The sequence below is a fragment of the Protopterus annectens genome, chromosome 3.part1 (genome assembly GCF_019279795.1).
Source record: "Protopterus annectens isolate FY-2018-M chromosome 3.part1, PAN1.0, whole genome shotgun sequence".
Taxonomy (NCBI): Eukaryota; Metazoa; Chordata; order Ceratodontiformes; family Protopteridae; genus Protopterus; species Protopterus annectens.
Genome location: NC_056732.1, coordinates 1,686,397,996 through 1,686,423,158, shown reverse-complemented (window position 1 = coordinate 1,686,423,158; position 25,163 = coordinate 1,686,397,996).

The following is a 25,163-nucleotide window of genomic DNA, read 5'->3' as shown; positions in this document are numbered from 1 at the left end:
AAATTGGGATTGCACCATGGAGTGTGGTACCAGATTAGACTACTAGAAAGCCAAACACACAAGAATGGATGTAAGTGAGGTCTCTGGTAGCAGGTAAATGTCCCCTTTTATCAGCAACATTTACAAGTACACCTGCTAAGGCATTACTGGCAAAATACATGCACAACAGGGACCTTGGTGCAGAAATACATCCATATAAAGCCATGTACATAATTATGGCTGTAAACATAGTATGTCATAGCCTGTATATGCGTACTTATATCTTGCAAATAGACCTGCTGTACCAGTAACTCAGTAGCTCAAGCTGTTAAATGCCTTGTAAGCAGTACCTTTTGCCACACACAGTCCTGGGTTCAAATCCAGTGGTGTGAAGCATTTAAATAACATTATTGTGAAGCCACCAATTAATCACTGAGTCATGCACTCTTTATCCACACAATGCATTACAAATGAAATATCTGCTTGTTCCTGATGGAAGTCACAGGTCTGCAAATGGGACTACACTTCACATATCCCTATAGCAAAACTATAAGTGCATAAAGGGTCACATCATGCATTAATATGCATTCACAGAGGACTTTAACTCTGGTAATGCAAATGAGGCCCACTACTTTCAGAGTGCAGTATACAATCCTTTCAAACTAACAGTGCAGATTAGCAGAGCTGCAGAACTAACATACACATATGCAGCCCATGCTTGTAACAAGGACTGCCAGCATACACATTTCAATTAAGCAACAGACTGTAACATGTGACCTGACAGTTGCACAAATGGTGGAAATAATGTTATATTAATACCCTATGTTGCTCAAGGACACAACAAACATCCAGCCTAGTTCTCTGTTAATGATACTTACCTTAAACACATGCCTTAATTGGAGTGGAATGGTGAACCGCACTCTGGCTCGGCCTCTGCTACAAGGCTGACACAGCTGTCACAGTTAGTACTACAGCTTGTTGTCCTCCAAAGTGTTCACACTCTCTCTCTCTCTCTGTATGCCTACTACCTGTAGCAGCAGTTTCAGCCTGTACCACACACACCTCTATGTAACAGTAGCTTCTACAGACCTACCCTCTGCAATTATGTTGTCTCCTCACCCCAGTGATGCCCAATACAACATATTAGAAAGGGCTTGTAATCTACAAGGAGCCCTTATATTTGTACAGTGGTTGTATGTCATTGGCCGATAATAGTGTAGATTAACTGTGTTGCCTGCAATTAGCATTTTAGAACCACAGATTGATTAGAAGGTAATCATCATTTAACATGCTAATCAGAAGCATATTAAAAGGCAGGCATGCTGGCTATGGGGAACCATTCTGTATGAGACTTCCGGCACACATGGGAATAGTTTGCAAAAACCGAAATATCATCACATATCAATAGAGGAGTTTTGCACTCCAGCAGATATGCAACCTTTTTGTTTACCACAGGATGCAGATATGTGAATATACTTACAGGGAATAGGAGTTACAACATTAAGCCTTTCATAGAACTGTGATAATAACATGTCATTGATATCCAGATTTGTTACACCTACAGAGGACATACAATACATCAAGGGTGTTTTTTTGTCAGTGTGGCACACTGGTCTTTTGGAGCTGTCCCATTATAGTGGTTGTAATAGCACACTGCTGTTTGTTTGGCACTGTTGTTTTGACATGTTATCAGGGGGGGAGTTGCCCCTATAAAACACACTACAATAGACTCCTGTGTTGAGTTTTTGATCATACAGCAGTATCTGTCATAGCACACATGGGAATAGCTGACTATCACTAGTATATTTGTTGTATCCACACACTTAGTATGTTTGCACGCTGTGGAATATAATGTGTGATCAAGCAGTAGATGCTGCCAGCCATTATGCTTTTACTGTACCTCTACATAGTGTACGTCCATGTATGTGATCCTGACATGGGTTCCCATTCTGTTGTCTTTCAGGAAACACACATACCTAAGATGCTGTGCACCTTTCACAAATGCAGAGAATGAAATTATACTTAAAGGTCTCCAGCAACACCATGAACTCCTACTGTCCAGTGGAAAGCAAAACAGGGCACTGTGGGCCGACCTTGTCTGTGACATGAATGCTACAGGTCATCAAAGCAGGACATATGAGGAGTTTCAACACTGCGCAATGCACATGATCAATGCTACATGCAGAAGAGCAGCAGATGTAGCCAGGGTTCATGGCATCACCAGTGGAGAGTCTGCAGCAAAACAACCACTCTCAGCCACTGAGGAATTCCTGGAGAACCTAGGCACACACAACAGCTCCCAGGCATCCATCATACCATACATCTTGGATATGGTTGCCACAATTTCCACAGCAGAGGAGTGTGCAGCTAAGCTTAGTTTGATCGCCACTGCAATACTGTAGCATTCAGTGTGTCAGGGTATACATACTGTTACATGGATGTCAGGTCTGTGTTCTTTGTGGGGTGAGGGTTTAACTGCAGTTTGACTCTCATGCTCAGATGTTGACCGATATAATAATGAACATAGTACCTACTGTAAATGTGAGATATATGGATGTATGACCTTGTTATGGTGCAACATGCAGTAGTACTGACATTACCTCTCCCTCTGCTTTTCACAGGTCCATCAAGTATCAGATAAGGCCATAGTCCTGCTCCTGGTAAGCACAACACTGTTTTATTATAGATGTAGGTTTACAGCAATGCAGTTCCTTAAGTGTCATCCCAGGCTTGCTGCCTGGAGTGCTGTACTGTTGGCATGATTGCCAGCTGCACAGATATTTTATGACTGTACACATATTACAGTCATGCGTATGCCTTGTAGGTGTTACTACACTGATAGATGCAACAGTACTGTCAGGACATTGCAGATTGCCATATGTGTCAACTGTGCAGAGTCTTCACAAATGTCAAAAGAGAACCTCATTGCTACTGAGGAGATTGCTGTGTAAAGAGCTTTTATTTCCAAGTAACTACAACTATTTATGGGAATAGTAATGTCTTCTTGTCCTACTATATGAGGTTGGGTTTTCCAAGTCTATAATAGTGCCAACAGTGTATATAAAGTTGTACATTTATTGCAACATAGTACTGCAGATTATAATAATGCAGGTATTAATGTACTGCTTTTTCCTCTCTTATCACAGGTGACTGTGGGGAGTTGGTCTCTGTCCCCTACACACCCTGTTGTCAGTGTCTCTTCAAACTCTGATGATGATAACTGGCCACAGTGAGGCACAGGTTGGAGTTTCAGAGGCTGAATATATCCCAGAGGTTGACATCACTCTTCTACCCTCATTGTCACCACACACAGTCAGTATGCCTACACATCACATACTCAGTCCCCAGATGCCACAAATATTGGACAGTCAGAGGGTGGGGACATAGAACAGGAAAGTGTGGCAACCATGGCTCCAGTGAGTATAGACAATGGCCATAGCCAGAGAGCTGGCAAGGTTCCACAGAGGCAGATTGATAGGAGTGCTCGAAGGAGGCCTGCTGTCCTTCCACCACCTGTTGCAGGTGACACATCATGATTCACTAGGCGTATGTTTCAGGCCATTATGGAGGCACAGACATGTTCTGAAAGAAACTCCAGATGTATGCTTAGGGTTATGGATGCCTTCACTGCATTGGTGGCACCCTGAATCAGTTCACTTATTCAGTGGACAGAAGGCAGGCTGAGACAGTGTCTGTCTTGGAATGCACAGTGTCTGTGCTGGAATGTGTGGTTGGAGTTGAGCGTTGGTCTCGCAGACATATGTCAGCAACCCCATCTGCTGAGAGCTCACATGCCCATGCACAATCACACTTCAGTAGTGGCAGGACATCCAGCACTACAGAGGGGATTGTGCTGTACACACCAAGATGTGGCAGGCCATGGGCTCATGGCCCTGGGTGTTTCTATGGAGGAAACGGTCCCAGCAGACAGCCGTCACCATCATGTACTAGCAATGCTTCTGACCTTGGGCATGGAGGTGGCAGTGCAACTCTTGGCAGAGCCAGTTTCTATGTTTGGGTCCAGAGATGGGGAACTATCAGCTGTACCATGCATGGTTCAAAGCTGTCCAACATACGCACATGTAGGGCTAGCACTGAGCTTGACTGTGTACATGCACACACTCACACACCACTGTCAAATGCAGGTCACATACTCACAGCACATTTCCATGGTCCATTTTGCCTGCTTACCTTCCTGACTCACACACATGCTGTCAAACTTTTGGGTCAGCCTAGGCCTCCTGCACCCCCACACAACACCATGTGCAAGTGATGATACCTGTGCCACATCCTTGTCATTCTCGTCATCGATGCAGGAAATGAAAGTATGTGTCTGATGCACAGGGTGACTATATAAATTAACATGTACTTATGTAATGCATTGTTTAACCATGCCACTTGTAGTGGTTACAGACAGATACTGTTTGCTGACATTTGTAATGAGTAAGCCACATAAGTTTGTGTACCTTATGTTGTATGACGTTGTAATGGCTGTAAATTTACACAATGAAAGGTGTGTCACAGACTTGTTTATGTCTCTGTTTCAGGATTCTGTTTGGAACACCTCTAGACACACAGCAGGAAGACAGCCATAGATATCACAGAACAGGAAAGACTGTCAGCACAGAATAAATATGTCCTCAGCAAGGTACAGCACTATAGGTGCATTGATCCATAAGTCCATATGTGTGTAACAGGCTAACAAAAGCAATGGCCTCACTCAGTATATTCATGCATCCCTGATCTGTGAAAAGGTCTGATACCCTTGATAAGTGTCACCAGGGTGTTGGGAGCTATTATGGCAATGACAAGCTGGGAGTAACATCATAGACTGGTCTGTTTATGATGTACAATACTGAATGCAGTCTGAGATCTCACTGACCACTGAATGTCAAAGGCTACATTTCTCGGTGTCCATATGTCCATGAGTAATGGCTCAACTGCGAGTGGTGTGCAGACACTACTATATTTCCCAGGGGTAGCTGACTTTCCAAAGGATAGTATTGTGCAGTCATTGCCATTTAGTATTTGTCAGTGACTCAGACTGCAACTGAATGTGTGTCACAGGCCATCCTGGTTAACAGTTGGTTCTGTGATGGATTCAGTGACAGCTCCTGATATTCAATCACCTACTAATGTAACCAGTCAGAGGGCACTGACAGTGGCTGTGAGTTCAGAGAGGGAATGACTAGAAGGGGTATGTCATCAATGATGTCTTGGTAAATCCATTGGTGACTGGCATCATTGCAGCTTAGGTCTCCCAATGCTATCTTCCCAGATTATGACTGTCAGACACTTGCTAACCCACCAGTTGACATAACACTTGGTAGATAAACTACACAGTTTCCAACAAGGCCTGCTGGCCTATTATTGTCAAGCACCTTGTCAGGCCATGGTAGGTAGAGTAAGTAATATTCCAGTCATCCACTGCATAGTGTAACACTCAATGGGGTCCACAAGTTAGAGTCATAAGGCATGATTTGGCCTTGAGCATAACAAACAATGTGTGGTCCAGTGTCAGTAGGTGTATGATAGTGTTACTGCTCGTATCCATGCTAACTCCTTTCAAGTCATTTCATGTCACATGACTCAGAGATCTGGGGACACTGCTTGGCACTACATGTTAGTTGACTTTGTGGAACTAATTATTGCAGTTGCTTCCAGCATGTTCCAAGAAGAGAGTCATCCAAGGTGTGTGTACAGAGCGCAGACAAACACATCAGGGAAGTGTAATATGTATCCCCTTTGAAGATAAGGTGGGGAGTTTACACAGGTATTCTGCAGTTAGACACTATCCAAGCAGTGTGTACAGGAAGGATACAATTACCTTGTGAAGACTGTGAAAAGCAGGGGAGTCCACAGAATTGCCTGTGCCTGGCAACTACTAATGCTGTTCTCACCAACACCACTCTCACATAAGATACCATGCTCGGATACATTTTCTGTCATCGCAAGTAAAATGGTACTATGAAGCCTATGATGACAAGCAGCACACAGCCTGTTTGTTCATCCACATAGCTGTCCCACACCATGAAAGCCTCTGTAGGTTTCACATACCCTTTTCCAAGTAGATACCTTGATTAGCAACCTGGGCAATCAGTTGGCTCTTGCATGTGTTATGCTCTCTGTTCCAGGGTTAGTGGTATGTCACTAAGGAACTGACAAGAGGGGGGATTAGTAGCACTGCTGTAGCACCACAATATAATGTACAATATCCATTGACATAGATGCCCAGTCTTGCTGTAACAATCAGCACACTGCCGGTGAGCTATCGTAGGTGACACTTTCACAGCACATCATGCATCCTACCCTTCAACACATTACTGGTGCATATCTGCATGACATGGCTGTGAGGCCTACTGTAGCGGACTGGCCACCTTTGGCCAATGTGTGTCCACCTGCCACATGTCCTAGACATAGCAACAATATAACAAAAGAGATGGACAGGATGAAAAATAAAAAGCCGCTCGACCAAAACACAGTAGTTTATTGTAGAAAACGAACAATGTTAAGCGCTTTCAACTGATAATCCAGTCTTCATCAGAACTGATGAAGACTGGATTATCAGTTGAAAGCACTTAACATTGTTCGTTTTCTACAATAAACTACTGTGTTTTGGTTGAGTGGCTTTTTATCTTTCATCCTGCCCATCTCTTTCGTTATATTGTTACATGTCCTAGACATGTCATACTGTACTGTTATATACCCAAAACACATATCTGTGTTCCTACATCATATCACAGAACAACCAGTGTGCTGTCTAGTTGCTTGACAGGCATCATACTCTTGCAAGGCCAATGTAATATCAGCAAAGTTGAACAAGTCCACTATGCATGCATGGGCATCCACATCTTCACTGCAAGATGTGCCTAAAAACACTGTATATCAGGCTATCAAACCCAAGGGTGTGGCAGCATGACCCTACCATTGCAGGACCTGCTGCTGAAGTGTTGGGAGTGTCCCCACCCCTCTTCTCCTATGACACAAACATAACATGTGGCAGATGTGACTACATTTCAAACCTTGCTCCCATGATATGTCCAACAGCAGTAATTACATATGGCAATGAGCATTATGCCAACATGCACAGCTCACATCCTGCACCACCTACACCCACATCACACACACCTGCATGTATGCAGCTCCTTACCAGACACATTTCCAAACCCCTCAGGACATTCTGCCTCTGGAATTCACAGTACACATAATACTGGATGCACCACTCTCTCACCTGTCAAACACGTGAGGCAAAACACAAAATCTCACCTCTTAATCAGAGGTGATTACATTGTGAGACACATTGATGGCTGTGTCAAGTGGCTACATATAGGACAGGTGAGAGATAGCTGTATGTGGGTTGAAACAATAGGCCTTACCACACATTGTCACAAATTAAGGGCTATCAGTTAACATAATGTTGATATCATAGTTCCTGCAGTTGTGTACGACTAGGGACATATGTCACCGGCCTGTATGCAGACACATAACTGTGCTTAGCCAGACTGTGTCTCTTTCAGGTATATGAAAACCATGCAGTGAATTTGACACTCAGCTGGGGTGATGGCTTCATACACACTGAAACTGATGGAAGTCAATAATTGTCTTAGCATGCGGTGTCATTGTCAGGGGATTCACTACATGTCTGCCTCAGATGCCTTGCTCAACAGACATCAATGCTTCACCTGTGATGGTGTTCATCTCTCACCCCTAAGATATGGAGTAACAGCCATGGCTACTGACACCCCCACAATGCAACTTAGATGCTGCTCAGGGAAAAGTTGGCAATCAGAACACCATCTTTATACAACATCATGGTTATACTGCTACATGCTGGGTATAGCAACATTGAACCCCACTCTGTGGAATGTGTCCCAACCCTGGATTATGTAGACCTGTGTGCAGTCAAGGACATCTGGTTCAAGGCTTTGGACAGCACCACAGCCATATCAGACTACATGCCCATCCACATCCTCACACATCAAAATGACAGTGTTCAAGGTAATTCAGGTGGTGTATACATACTCATGAAGGATAGCTACACAACCAGATTTTGTGAAACACTCTGATTTCCCGGATACACTGCAGGTGCCATGCAGTACTGGAAGGTCACATAATCAAGCAATAACCAGCTACAAATGCAGCTCCATGTATTCAGACATCCATTGTGCATATTTGTATGCACATTTGTCTACCAAGATATATCAGTACACCATGTTGTGAGATGGCATTAAGTGACCACCAGCTGTGTTGCTTAGTCATGCTGCAGCTCACTTGCCAAAAGGTTAGTCTACATCCTTAACTACAATGTCCTGGACCAGTGCTGTGACATCCCCCAAGGGGAACCAACATATTGAAACATGTGTTTACCAGTATGGCTAACAACTGCAGCCCCCCCCCCCCATGTGAGGTCCTCTCTGGTAGGATCTGACCACAGATCAGTGTCATTAAAACTACCAGCACTATCACCATTTGCAGACAATACAGACATATATTTCAACAAAGCCATTTATTACCTCCTGTGGGATGGTTTACTTAGCTTGACTGCACCACCCCCCTCTGATGGGACAGCATGTATGCAGAGGTGTGCACCCATGCATTATGCCAGCAGCATTACAACTGCATGAACTCGGCTGTACCTGACCAGAGGAACACAGGCTTCTCATGGGACAGCAGACCTTCCTGGTAGACAACTGTGCTTATCAGACTGCACAATAGGTGGTGGACATTGCTGTGTGACAGTTGAGGTGTGGGTGCCCCCTCCTCTGGTGACACAACCTCCTCGGCTACAACAACCACATAGTGTTGTGATGTTATCTAGGAACAGCAAGTGACAAAATTAGCAACCCACACAAAGCAAATCCATAGTGCACAGTGTAGTTACATGTGTAGCCTCAAAGCACAGGCCCAGATTGTCAGTGAACTGATACTTAATGATGCCACATAGAATGGGTCTGTACCCATAGCTAACCTGTAGTCCCACATGTTCTGCCTCAACTTTACTCCCCTGTTTCCACCACATGTGATACATGACAGTCCTACAACCTAGCTCATAACTTCCATATGTACAGAGCAGGTAATAAATGGCCTCTCTATGAAGGATGCACATCTATTGAAAATGCTAACATCCCAGGCTGCATCTTATATGAGATGTTTCATGGATTACTAACACCTTAGTGACACTTTGGAATCATACTGAAACCACTGGCTGAACTCTAGCTGACTGGACAATGCCAACTGTTATACCCTTGCACAGAGGTGGTGCATGAACTGACCACCAGATCTATAGATCTCTTTGCCTGAGTATCCATATTTGTACAGCCATAGGGGCAATCATCATACAGCTGATCAGCACACATATATGTGATGCACACACAGTTAACTCTACACAGTTTGGATGTTTGACAGGGAGATCATGAATGTTAAGCATGGTGTACATTTCTGAGGCAGTCACCAAGGACCTGAGTGAGAAGACATCAGGGCATACAACCTCATGGACTGAGCCAAGCTGTCTGGCTATATCCCCCACTCAGGTTTCATGTACAAACCACCCACTTAGGCATCCATGGTACTATCATTGTAGGGGTCACTTAGTGGCCCATTGATGGCACACATACTCAATAGGGACATCCACCTCCAATAGCTGATCTGTAAGCAGCAGTGTTCAACAGGCTCAGTTCTGGGTCCTCTACTGCTTGGAATCTATTTAAAAACAATAAAGCAAATACTGTCTGTTGCTAACAATGTTGGCTGAATCATGCAAAGTGTGAGCACTCATGGAGTGTGTGAGTTATGTCAATATCCTACAACAGGGTATTGATGAACAAATGCTTGTTGACATAGTAATGGCCATATACTCCATGCAAATATATATGCAGTATTATTTCCTTCACTAACACCTATGTACTGGTAAGTAGGACATCAGTTGCAACATGTGATGTCCAATTTCAGGGGTGAAAGAACTGGGCACACAGACCTGGCCACACAGGTTTACACCTAATGTGCCTGCGATCACCATGTCTCCCCAGCGGTATGATGGGAATCATGTATCATAGCTGAGGGTACAATTACCCATAATTGTCATACTCATAACCTCCATGTACACTTCCCTTAGCATGCCAATATCTGAGTGTAATGGCCATTTAGTAATGGACCTTTCCAAGCAGTACTGACACTTGCACACAGCAGTATGGTCCCCTCACAAGGGAACTTCACATCTTCAGCATGTGTTCAATGGGAATCATCTGAAATGAGTGCCATTGTAGCCTGTGGCATATAGACTAGTCAGAGGTGTTCTCTGCCTTGCATAAATGGCAACATGTGACCGGGCATGATTGTAAATGCTGCATATCTGTAGGTGGCATATTATATGGATTAATCACTATAGGGACATTAACCTAGTATGTAACATTAATAATACATGCTGGTGGGAGAGATTCATCTAGCAGAAATTAACCCACCTTTGCAACAGAGCCCTAGCTAATGGCAAGCAGAGCACCTCAGTGCACCTCAACAGATGTCATCTGTATGACTGGCTGGGTGAGCATCATTTCACCAGAGGGCTTCTGCCTGTGTCCGTCTTGGACTGGGGCAATATGTGCTGGTCATGTAAATAAGGGTATACAGTTGTCTATGACTGTGATGGCTGTATGGCCAGTATGTTGTTGAGGTTCAAACATCCTATGGTACCACATGTAAATTGCTCTAGCAGCCACACACACAAACATGGCTACATTGAGGATAGCACCACTTCCAATTACTGCTTACAGGACATGGCACAGCACATGTAGTGCACGTTGACTGCATGTAGATTAGTTCACTTACCTATGTAATGGTACACACTACATATCACAATATGTGATGCATGCAACACACCTCATGTCTGATAGTACTGTCAGTTTAGGACATATTATGCTTGATGACATCAGCAGGCCAAGTTGTGGTCAGGCATTTGGAGGGCCACATTACCTGCTACAACTAAAATTCTGTAAGACCTTACTTCTTTGTCAGTTATTGAGATAATCATATTTATGCCATATGGACACACATACACATCAAGTGGCCTACAGTGAGATTAAAACCCCTAATTATCTAGTCTTACACACTACCAAACACAATACTTATTGCACACACCACAGCTTAAGTTGGATGCTGCAGTAGCAGCTGGTAGTCTTAAGGTTACTGACATGATCAGGCCTTGTAGAAGAGGGAAGTTTGGAAGCAAACAGCAACTTACAGGGCCAAAAAGTGCATAACCACTGTAGTTTGTTAGCCAATGAGGGCTTCTCAGTTGATTGACAGGGGGATACACATACACCCACCAAGTGGTCTGTAGTGACATTAGAACCCCTACTTATCTAGGCTTACACAACATAGATCACAATACTTATCACACACACAATGGCTGATGTCTGTTTTAAATGTTATTGCGGGCAAACCTGTTGTTGTTGTTTGTCTTTCGGCTTTTCCCGCTAAGGGGTCGCCACAGCGGAACTCCGGTCTGCTAATGATTGGCAGTAGATTTTTACGAAACGCCGAGGTGCCAGCTCAATGCCCAACCTTCAACGAAGGCACGCCCATTTACACACGCATGTCTTTCGAATGCTAGCCAACCGTGGGGAGGACATGCAGACTCCACACAGAAAGCACTCCCAAGCCCAGACGAGAATCAAATGGGAGAACCTCTTGCTGTGAGGTAACAACTCTACTGCCATACCACCGCGGATACTACTTGTGGATTATACAAACTAGGCTTGTGTTGAACAGCATCTGTGGCCTGCAGAGTGATATTGCTTCTTACTGTTATCTGCATCTAGTATCCTAGCAGTGAGATAACTGTTATTATCCTAGCTATGTGCCTACAGTTACCAATATGACCATATGTGGCTGTTTGCACTTGGAGGGGCAACCCTGAAAGCTGGGATAATGTGCACTGTCCATGCATGTGTAGGCAGAATTATACATTACACCACCTGCCCACCTGTTGTTATCTATGTGGTGACACCCAGTAGGCACAGATGTCTGTGGGTAAGTGCATTAAGTACTGTTGAGCCCTTACATTGGATCCTTTAAGCAACATTATAGATGTGTGATAGAGAAGCTTTACTCACCAGTATTATGATATGTAGGACAATACAGATATCTACACACATATTTCTGTATATAATGAGGTCGTATATATAAATATAGCTGTGTGTGTGTGATATGTATATGTGTTATGTAGATATATGGGGAGAGACTGAGAGATATGTTTTTATATATGTATATATATATATATATATATATATATATATATATATATATATATATATATATATATATATATATATATATATATATATATATATATATATATTTTATATATATATATATATATATATATATATATATATATATATATATATATTATAGGTATATATCAATATGAAACTACATAGAGATACATATACTATATGTGAGGGAGAGATAGTGACAGACGGCTATGTATACATATATGTATGTATGTATGTATGTATAAACATACAGTATCTATACATAACAGATCATTTTGCTCAATGGACAACAGGATTGCGCTCAGTTTAACTGAGCATATGGGCATGCCAAGTTGGACTGTCAGTACTTATAAAGTGACTCCAGGCCACACCTAGCTGCACTCCAGTCCGGGATTTTGTGTGTTATGGGCACTGACATCTGTCCCTGTTTCTGCAGTACTGCACTTCACTCAAAATGTCCATGGCATTCTGCAGCTGTCCAATGGAATTAATATGTGAATGTGACAGAGGTTCGTAATGTTACACCACACACAGGCTGACAGTCTGTGACAACACCAACAAAATAATACCTCACATGCAAAAGACGTGGATACCTCCAGATCTGGACCATCAACAGCATCACCCATACTAACTTCCCTAGTCTGGTGAGCCACATAGTCTGCCAGCCAGAGAGTAGTCATTCATCACACAATCAAAAGCATACATAGGCATGTCGTTATTCCTGCATTAAGTGAGACATACCATGTGTGCTCGATTTCTATGTTAGTGCCCTGAGTTTGCCTGGACTGCTGATATACCATTGATGACCTACTGTTATAGTGGTTATATGGGGAAACTGCTGTATTGGGTGTGGGAGAGCAACACCACATGCTCTGCTGGGATACACAGTAGTCCAACTATCATGTAACCTAACTGTTTAACATCTCCCTTGCCTGATGTAGTGCATATTCCAACCATGAGGCCTAGTGATTAAGGAACAGATACTAGTGGACTGGGTAACTGTAGTCCAATGCGGATGTTAACTGTGTCCAAATAGCTCATTTTACTTACTTGCATAAATGCAGCAAAGCCATACATACAATACATATTATAATAATTCTTACAAGTAGTGTGTAGGTTAGGAACTTACCTTGCACATGCAGTGGTTGACAGAACTGTAGTTCAGGGCTAACTCTGTCTGATGCAAGCAGTACACAACCAACACATGGATAGGTATAGGTTGTGTGAGTTGCCTGGCATCAATTTTACTGTATGTATGTGAGTAGGAGTAAGGTATCAGTCCCTGGGGCCGTAGGTTGTCAGTGAATGTGCTATGTGTCATCTCTTAGCCAAAGCCAGGGTGGACTGGGCATGCCTACATCTGCCTACAGGGATATCATCAGAGGGTTCCTCCTCCAAGTCCTTCTGTGAGTGTGGCTGTGGTGACCTAGGCACTGATGGGGAGCTGTGTATCCCTTCCCTTTGCTGATCTTGCTGCAGCTGATTCCACAGGATCATATTGTGCAGCATAGCACATACTGTGAACATACATGCACATGTGGCTGGAGAATACTGCAGGGCTTCACCAGATATATCGAGGCACCAGAACCATGACTTCAGAAGCCCAGTCACACAATCTATGATGTTCCTAGTTTGTATGTGTGCCTCAGTATGGCGTTCTTCCATGGGTGGGTGTGCATTTCTGATAGGTGTCATCATACACGGTTCCAGGGCACAGTCAGCATCAAATGGCCATGTGGGATTTCTCCCCTAGCAAACATCTGGTACAGCTGTGATGCATGCCAGATACAGGAGTCATGATAACTGTCAGGGCTGCCAGCACACACATTCATGATAATCCCCTGAGCATTGCACATGACCTGGCAGTTGATGGAATGGTACCCCTTGCACTTGACATAGATTCTGCCTTCATCACTGGGTAGTGTCTTGATGTGTACACAAGTGCAATCTATGGCACCCAGTACTTCAGGGTAGTGTGCTACATGGTAGTAGTGTTGCATATTGCTGCCCCTCACCTCAGTGGTGAGGAGAAAAGAAATGTGCTCACTGGCATGTGGTAGCATGACATCCAGGAACTAGTGGAGTACCCTGGATGCCAATGCCTGTGACACCCCTTTTATGTCCCCATTTGGTCTTTGGAAAGTACCTGTAACTAGTATCTAAGACCTACACATACATTTGTTTCCACTGGGATGTGTTCCCCTCTGTTGGTTCTGGGTCTGAGATGAGGGCAGCAGAGCTCAGTGAGTTCTTGTAGTATGTCCCTGTCTACCCTGTAGCACTCTACAATCTCCAGCTCATGTAGCACCTGGAAGGTTACCCTGGGCCTGAGCACTCTTCTCCTTCTCTGTCTAGGCCTCTTGTCAGCAGCAGCAGCAGCAGCAGCATTGATTTCACATCTAGCACGCACATACAGGTACAGCAGAACTGCAGCAGTCCCTAGCATTCTCTTAGTTAAAATTCCCACGTCTGTACTCCAATGGTACAGAGTATTGTGGAAAAATCAGAATGTAGGGTGTATACATACTTTATAGAGCTCTGCTGTAGGTGCAGAGTGTGTGATTGGGTAACTACGATGCATTGCATCTGCCTACTTTGTGGCCCTATTTTTGGTTAAACAAGGGTCAAAACTTTGAAAAGGGTAAAACAGAGCAGTGGGAAGCAGTTAGCAGTCAGCAAACCATTTATTTTTAAAGCGCTTTTCATCAGCTTAGTAAGCTGACTTCATCAGAAAAAGCACACATAAAATAGTACCTCAAATAAATATAGTTAAACTAATTAACACTCAATTAACCTTAACAAAATATTTAAAGCAGCAACCACTAGTAACCTACAGCAGATTTAAAAAACGATGTTAGAATTATATATGCTATATATTTTACCGTGTTTATATCAACAATGGAAGTATATTGTTACACTCTATTGTTTTTGCATAAACACAAATTCAGGATCAAGACAAGTAAGTCTTGGTTTAAACACTACCACTTCAAATAACAACATAAAATAATATAAGTAGGAGTACCATTAGTAATAAAATTATGAAAGATCAAAAAACAATAATAAAATGCTCCATGTTCATATAATACAATCACATTTAAAAAGTTACATAATTATCACTAAAATACAACCACATCACAGACACTGGGATGTTTAGAATTGAGTATGTATATAGAGGTCATCTCCTCAGACTGTTTAACTTTAACACACTCGTAACTGAGCAAGTGTCATTTAGTCCAGGGTAACTGTATGTATTTAATTTAACCTGCCATTTCAATTCTAATTCATCCAATTTTAAATTTCTAGGCCCTCCTCTTGGGTCAATTTTAACCTGGTCTATGGCCAAGAATCTAAAGCCATGATTTGGATGAGCTACTATATGTTTGGCAAGCGCGTTTTCAAGTTTACCCTTCCTAATAGCATAGAGGTGTTCATAAACCCTTTCACGTAACCTTCTTTCGGTTTTACAAATATAGAATGCTAGGCAGGTTTTACACCTAGCTAAATATACAATAAATGTTGAATTGCAATCGAATCTAGTCTTCAGCTTAAATGATATTCCATTCACATGGATCGAGTTATTCTCTTCCACAAATTTACAATAGTTACAATTCAAACATTTATGCATACTGGGAAGCTTCGTTGAAGTTACATCATGTCTTTCTAATACAGCCTTGATATTCTTCCCTTTCCTGTATACTACTTTCGGTCCCTCACCAAGTTTATGGTATAACTCAGGGAATGGCTTAAATAGGTCCCAGTTTTTCTTCAAAATAGACAAACACTGGTTACTGGTTGTACTAAATGTAGTTATAACGTTGACACAGGGAATGTTAGCTAACTGTTGCCTACTAGAGTATAAACTTTCATTAAGGTTAGCATAACTGTTTTCCAGCAAAACAGTTACTGCTTCCGTATTAAGATGGTTGGCTTTATCTCTCAAAAGGGGTAAGTACACTCCGTTAATCCTTTTCTCTGTTACCTCATGTACAAGTGAATCAAGAAAAGGTTCAGGGTATCCCCTGTGCAGAAACATGTTCTTAATAACAGAACATTCAGTGTAAAAGTCGTTATCCATGCTAACCATTCTAGAAGCTCTTACGAGCTGCCCCTTAACAACAGACCTCTTCTGGTAGAAGGGATGACAGCTGCTATAATGCAGAAATGTATTGGAGTATGTAGATTTTCTATATATATTGGCAATAAATGCATGCAAAATATAATCTTTTCTTAAACATACATCCAAATAAGCAATGGTGTCACTATTAAATGTATAAGTAAATTGAAGAAAGTCAGTAGTACTATTAAAATAGTCTATGACTCGTTGGCTGTCATTTTCACTTCCTTTAAATAGGATGAAAATGTCATCCAAAAATCTAGTGTAGAACAAGAAAGTGTCAGAGAACCTGTTGTCCTTAAAGACAAACTCAGATTCCCAATAGGCAATAACTAGGTTAGCTACACTTCCTCCACAAGGAGAACCCATAGCAACCCCTACTTTTTGTAAGAAAAATCGTTGAGAAAAATAAAATAGTTATTTGGTAGAACTAAATCCATGAGGACTGATACTAAGTCAACTTCCTTAGTGGGTGCATTGTGTTTTCTAATCATTAAATCCACCCATTCCAAAGCTATATCATGGGGTATGCTAGTATACAAGTCCTTTACATCTATAGTGAGAAAATTATAACTCTCATCAAATTCCAAAGCATCCATGTTTTTAAGGAATGTCCAAGAGTCTTTACTGATGTAAGACTCTTTCGCCAGATACTTTTGTAGGATGGCATCCAGAACCCTAGCACAGGATTAAGTAGGGGACCCTCTGCTATCCACTAAGAGTCTCAATGGTGGATTCTCAATACTCTTGTGAATTTTAGGGATGCCAAATATGCAAGGGTATCTGGGGTAAAGAGTTATCATATAGTTATAGGTCTTTTGGTCTATGTATCCTTCGATGAACAAGTCCTCAATACTGTTCCTAATACTACTGTAAGCCTTGTTCACCTCACTTCGTGTACAATGGACATATGCCTCAGTGTTGAGTAGTTCAATCATCCGGTGCTGGTATTCGGTCATACTAAACACAACCAAACCCCCACCTTTATCAGGTTTACAGAACCTAAGACCTTGTGATGTAATAAATTGTAACAATTCCTTTTCTTCATTAGACGTATTAACAAAGTAAGTTCTACCATTCCTATGTGTATTGTTAACATATCTCACATCAAGTTCACAATATTTCTCAAACAAATCCAGTACGGGATGTAAAGGAGGATTATAAATGCTGGGTACATAAAACCTATCATTAGGGTTGCCATCAAACACATTTCCCATGAGCACATGAAAATTTAACTTTCTAACAAATGATTTAATGTCCAAAATAGTATCCATCATATTCCATGGTTTTGAAGGTATAAATGTCAGACCTTTAGATAGTAAGTCAACCATATCAATACTAAAATGAGTATTGCTAAAATTATACAGTTTAAAATCTCCTGCATGATTAAAAATAATAGCAGGCAAACCATCAATAGTAGCGACCTGTACATCAGAAACCCTAAGGTCGGGTAAAGGGTCAACATAGTCATCTGTGCCAATGGTCGAATTAGACAAATGCTGGTCAAAAGTCAAGCCCAAAGGTGAACCAGCGTCAGTTTGAGATGTTATTTCCTGTAGTTGTTGTAAGTCCGTTTGTCCTTGGGCAAGGGGTACTGATAGTTTTTCTGTTTTGGTCTGGCCCCAGTTATGGGGCCTTGCTGAAAATTTTGGTCACACAGGGTTGTTCTATCAGACTGAGCACTCCGCAGTCTATGATACTATGGTGTACCCCTTGCACCCTGACCTTGTGGCTCGAAGGACCAAGATTAGGGCTACTGTTGTTTAACTCGTACTCTTCAACTTGGTTGCCCATTCCTTGTTGTGGGGCATTTAAAACGTTGTTCTGTTGGAAAAGTTTTTTAGGTTTGACTGTTCCCTTAACCCAAACTTGGGCCACTGATGGAATAGGGTAAGCAGTGCCCAAGCTATAAGCTTGTATGTCCCTGTCCAGCTTTTTGATTTTATTAGCTTCCAGTTTAGACATATATTGATCAATACTAGTAAACGTACATTCATATTCATATTTGTATCTACCAAATTCGTAGTGTGTTTGAATACTAGCATCCAGTTCAGTTACATACCGAGATAAATCATTCGCCCAAATTGTATAATGCTTAATGATAGTCTCAATAAGTTCAACCCCTTGACGGTCGAACAAACTGATTAAATCCAAATGAAAATCAGATCCATTCTCCAGACCAGTTGGGTAAGAAACCCGTCTCAAACCTTTTGGTATCACCTTCTTAATTAAACACTCTTGAAAGTACATTATCTCAAGTTGTAACTTCTTAAGTTTGACCAAACAAGAGTCAAAAAGCTTCAGTTTATTACTAACTGAATTGTCCTCATTCACACTATTCTGCCCATTTGAATTGTCAGTTACATTAACAATATTCCTACTAGTTAAGCAAAAACCATTACTTAACCAAGTATTAAATGGAGGAATGTTATTATTTCCTTTTGGTACCTGCATTTCCTTCCCGTTTATTCTACGTAGTTCATCTTGGGACAGTACTCCAACAAGGGCTCCTGAGGGTAAAGCTGGTACCTCTGTTGAGTACGATGGGTACCTTCCAGGTTGTTTAGAGGGCATTCAATGGTTAACAGTAGTCATATTTAACTCGCCCTCTTGGTTCACATTAGAGTGTTCATCCAAAATCAACTGTGGAGTATTTCCAACGCTACGTAGTGGTTGTACTTGAATTGTAGTGTGCACAGTGTTCCTAGCATCCATAACAGAACAGGTTGCCCCACCATGGTGAGCAGATTGATTAACAATATTCAGGTCACTGTTTTCATGGTTACATCGAGCCCTTTCACCATCCATCAGGTTAACCGAGTTATCAGGTGTAGTGAGCGGAGCTTCCACCCCTCCGTTGGGTTGCCGCTTAACTGACTCTGAAAACGCTAAAAAGATTGTTGTAGGTTACGTTGGTCAGAGTCCAGTTTATTTAGTCTAGAGAAAATTCCATCAATTTTAGAACACAACACATCCCAAGTGCGGCCCATGACCGGTGTGTCGGTGACATCCAATGGGTCTCCAGCAGCAAAAGTACCTTGTAAAATCCCAGGTGTGTCCAGTGGATTAAAATGACTGTTACTGCTATCCACGCCCATCGCCATAAAAAACTAAGATACACAAAAAGCAAACACAGCTTCGAAAAGGGTAAAACAGAGCAGTGGGAAGCAGTTATCAGTCAGCAAACCGTTTATTTTTAAAGCGCTTTTCGTCAGCTTAGTAAGCTGACTTCATCAGAAAAAATACACATTCAATAGTACCTCAAATAAATATAGTTAAACTAATTAACACTCAATTAACCTTAACAAAATATTTAAAGCAGCAACCACTAGTAACCTACAACAGATTTAAAAAACTATGTTAGAATTATATATGCTATGTATTTTACCATGTTTAAATCAATAATGAAAGTATATTGTTACACTCTATTGTTTCTGCATAAACACAAATTCAGGATCAAGACAAGTAAGTCAAAACTAATTAAATATTTTTTTTTAAACACACTGAGGGGGTGGCACGCTGTGAAAACATGCCCAGTGAAGGTAAACAAAGCTTAGAAGTTACTGGACACACACCCCCGTAGGGGACATGCTCAGCCAGGCAGGGCGCCATGCAAACATGTGTACCTGAGCATATCAAAACAATCCTGTCTTGGTTTGTGATTTGTTGTGGAGTTGACTGGTAAGAGCAGTTTTATTTGAATTTATATTGCATTTGTTATCACTATTTTTAACTGTTTGTAGGTAGGAAGAGACTACTTATTAACAAGCTTTACTTTGATTCATATTTTGTTGTTTTACCTTTAGTTTCACTTTTGGTTCGAGAAAGGGAGAGGTTTTGGACAGGCAAGGTCTAGTCACCACAAGGGGCCAAGACAGCTATAAATTTACACAGACTACAGAGAGGAAAATTCTGAGCATATCAAAACAATCCTGTCTTGGTTTGTGATTTGTTGTGGAGTTGACTGGTAAGAGCAGTTTTATTTTAATTTATATTGCATTTTTTATCACTATTTTAACTGTTTGTAGGTAAGAAGAGACTGCTTATTAACAGTTTTACTTATTTTTACTGTTAAAAGGAGGTGCGACTGTGAGCTATAGTGAGCAGAAGCTACTGCACTTCACGTGCGACATAAAGAAATTACAACTTCTGTCTGACTGGTAGAACTTGTATGGTCAGAACAACCTTATTGTATTTTATTATTTAGTTGGATATTGCTGGTATAATTTTTGTCATAGAAGTTGATTTAAGTTCTTTGAATTCTTTGCTACTGACTTTGTGTAATGTTTTTCCTTTGCAATATTTTATTCAATTAATGCTGAATATGGATTCCTTAAATTACTATGCAATTAATTTGCAAATCACAAGTATCTTGTACAGTGTAATAAATGCTATGCATATTTAAAGGTAACAGTTGATAACACTGGTGATCTTTGTTCCTCGTGTCAAAGTTGGATGATTTGCTTACCATTGTTAGAAGCAAATCTCGACTTAATGATGATGATTGCACAGGTGCAATTGGCATGGCTTGGAGAACTGTTGTATCATATATTAATGACTGGACTGATGAACTAAATAACGTTAGGCATAGAACAAATAGAACAGATTTAGGAAATGATGCATCTATTTTCTGCAAAGAACATTCAACTCCTATGAAAGATGATGAGGCCCCTGAGAACTATGGAATTGTGGATGCAAGTACTCAGCAATCTGAGGATCCGGTTTGTTTAGAAGGAAACAAAGAAAGAAAGAAAGGAAGAGGTCTGATGAAGCGACTGCGAAAGCGCTAACCTTTTTACCAATAAAGCCTATTTTTTGTTTCTCAACACGCTTTGGATTATTTGGACTGGAAGCATTTGGATTTTCTACATCAAAGATATCTGTTGGGAGTGTTTGTATTTTGAGCTGTTATTTCCCTTCATTGCTTTGCTCAGCAAGTATTTTGTTTTTGCAGTTATTTCTATTTTGGCTTTGTCTTCTTGCTGAGCATTCAGTCCGCTGGGGTTGGATTTTAGTTTTTTTTAAGAAAAAGAAACTGACTAATGACTGTAAAGGAAAGAGAATACGTAGGAAAAAGGATTCTGCTTTGTTATGTAAAACACTGATGACAGGGAATGAAGATATATGTCTATCAGAAAACACTCAGTCTACAGAAAAAGCCATCAGCTTTCCAATGGAAAAGGTAAAAAAAGAGGCAAGGGGCAGGTGAAAAGGAAGAAATGAAAACTGAATGTGGAACGATTGAAGAACATTACTGTAAGAAAAAAAGAAGAGAAAGACAGATGTTGACTACATGGCTCAAGCTGTGGATTTACAATGCCAGCTGGATGAGAATTTAATACGCAATGAAAACAGTGGAATTAATAAGACTAATAGTGATGAAGATCTATACTTCGTAACAATTGATAGAGCTGAAATGACTGTATTAGAAGCTGAATATTCTTCAGAGATGGTCAGCAAAGATAGTCTTGTAATTGGAGATTCAGTTATTAGAGGAACTGATACTTACATTTGCAGAGATGATAATGAACATCAAGTAGTGTTATGCTTGCCAGGAGCAAAAATAGAAGAAACAAGCCTTGGAACGCCTTAATGTAAGGAAGTATGGATCTGTTTTTATTCATGTTGGTATAATGATGTCACCAACAAAGATTCTCTGACTGTTAGTCGGGAACTGACAACCCTGCTAGATAGTATAGCTTGTACTGGTGTTAGGACATATTTTTCACAAATCACCTATAGAAAGTATAGTCAGGTCACTGTGAATGAAAAGATTTTTTGGATAAACACCTACATGGAAAAAATGTCCTGTTTAAAAAAAAATGGAAATGTGTAGAGCATCCAAACCTTCTTTTGGGCACACGTGTGTTCAGACAGGATGGTGTGCATTTGTCTAGATCAGGGAAAGGAATTTTTGCAGCAGATATTTTGCAATATTTGACAAACACTAGCCAAGATTTTTGCCAGGTCAAAAATGTAACAGTTCACAGATAGCAACATTTGATGCATCTCTGATGGTTGTTAATGCTAAGAGCATTAATAATAAAGTTTTTTTTATTAGAAAATTTGCTACGTTTCCACAAGATTGATGTTGTTATAGTTTGTGAAACATGGTTAAAGAACAATGACTGGAAACCAGTTCAATCAGGGCATAAATGTTTTTACTGTAACAGACATTCTAACAAAAATTCAAGTGAAGGTGTTATGATAGGGATTAAAGATAGCTATGAGACTTGTGATTATTACATGTTCAGTGATAACACCAATACTATAGACTGTGTAACTGTGACAATAAAGACAGACCTGGAACATATAACAATTGTTGGAGTGCACAGACCACCAAAGTCAAGTGCAGATGACCTAGAGGAATTCATACATTTCTTACGTGAAACACAGGAGGGAAGAATAATATTAGCTGGGGACTTAAATTTACCAGAAACAGACTGGAATAATATTGATTCAACAATGTTAGTAAAGAAATTATTCACAGAGTATATTCAGGAACAACAAATGCTTCAGATTGTAAAAAAAACTTACCAGGGGACAGATTATACTAGATATTGTTTGTGTTCCCAAAGAAATTAATTACTGTAACTTCAAGTCATGTTTTACCACCATTGATGTGCAGTGATCATGGGGTCATAAAGGTTAATTTGTTGCTAGATAATTCTGCCAAACTGAAATCTAAGCCAAGGCACAGAAGTTAATTACAGATTATAGGGAAACAAAAAAGTTACTATATAAAACTAACTGGAGTGAGGTGTTCAGTGGAAAAATTGCAGATGGAATGTGGAAAGTTTTGAAAGGGAAATTGTTTGAGTGCAAAAAGTCAAAAAAATGTTTAACATCAGGATCTAGGCACACAACATCAGGTGGGTATATTTCCATAAGAACAAGATACCTGATTAAGGTGAGAAACAAAAAAATATAAGAAATGGAAGAGCAGTCAAACTACAACTTTGAAAATTGAAATAAATGAGCTGGACAAACAGATTAAGCATAGTGTTAGACAAGATCAAGAAAAATTTGAAGAAAATTTATATAACGATATTGAGCATAATAGGAAACCTTTTAATAGATACATGAGATGTGGAAGGAGTAAAGATACACAAATTGATAAACTGTGTGCAGATTCTAAAATTTATTCTCAGACACAACAGATTATAGATATATTTACAAAATCTTATGCAAAACAGTTTGGCTCCACAAAAGGGGTGGTAAGTTGTCCTAGTGACATCCAGGTAACCACAGATATTGGAATCAAATTAGATTATATTGAAAATGAACTTTGCAAACTGGATCCAAACAAAGCACAGGGAGGAGACAGATTAAGTAGCAATGACCTGAGAACACTTAAGCAAGAACTTACACTGCCATTACATCTATTATTCACTAGGTCATATAAATATGGGGAGATTCCTCAAGATTGGAGACATGCACTTATTAAACTTGTCTTTAAGGGAAAGGGTAGTAGGACAAACCCAGAATCATATAGACCCTTAAGTCTACTTTCATTTTGTGGAAAAATAATGGAGAAGGTAATACTGGATAAGTTATTGTCAGAACTGGATAGGTTGGGACTCAAATCCATATATCAGCATGCATATGTTGAAAATAGATCTATTACCACTTGTAACATGATGTTCTATAACACTATAGTAACAGCTATGAATGAAAAATTGTGCTGTGATGTGATTTATATAGACTTAACTTCAGCATTTGACAGGGTCGTGCACAAAACACTGATCAATAAATTAGTACAACTAGGTATTGATGTACTATTGATAAGATGGATAGCTGCATGGCTTACAAATAAGACATGGCAAGTATCATACACCAATTGGAAAGGTGAAATCCTTGGTTACAGTCAAGGTGTCCCACAGGGCTCTATACTAGGCCCTTACTTGTTTAGATTGTATCTTTCAGACCTTATTTTTTCATCTGAGGTGTTATACAGTCTATATGCTGACGACCTGAAATTGGGTAAGCTGATTACAAGTGTTACAGATAAGGCATGTCTGCAAAATAATTTGACTAAATTGACCATTTGGGCACAGGAGAATAATATGTTGATAAATACATAAAAAACTAAGCATATGAGATTTGGGAGACATAAACTGAAGGGTGCATATTTAATACAGCACACAGTGATTGAAACTGTAAACTCATTTAAGGACCTGGGTATATGGGTAGATTCAGCTATGAGTTTTTCTAATTGTATCAGCCAATTGGCTAATGATAGTTATAGAACTATAGGTTGTATAAAAAGATTTATAAAGTCTAGGAAATCAAACATAATGAAGTAATTGTTTGTTAGTTACATTAGACCCAAATTTGAGTATGGAATAACAATATAGAAACCCTATAGGAAAACAAGCATGAATAAACTGGAAAGAGTACAGTGGAAATATACTAAGGGCATCCATGGATGTGAAAATCTAAGTTATTATGAAAAACTAAAATATCTGAACTTGTACAGTGTCTCTTACATATATTTAAGAGGAGATCTTATTCAGGTATATAGGGCATTTAGGGACAACTACCTCTGGGAATATTTGGGGTTATCAAAAAGTGCTAAAGAATCGTCAGATAACCTATGTAGAAGACTCTATAGGAATGAGAAGTGTACTAATTGGTTCTCTGACAGAGTAGCTGATGCTTGGAACAGACTACCAAATTACATTAAAGCAAGTACTAGTTTAGATATTTTTAAGAACAGTCTGGACATTTATTATGGGAACAACTGCTTTGGCATATTGGCAAGCTAGAAGGGCTTTAATGCTTGTGCTTGAAACATTTGT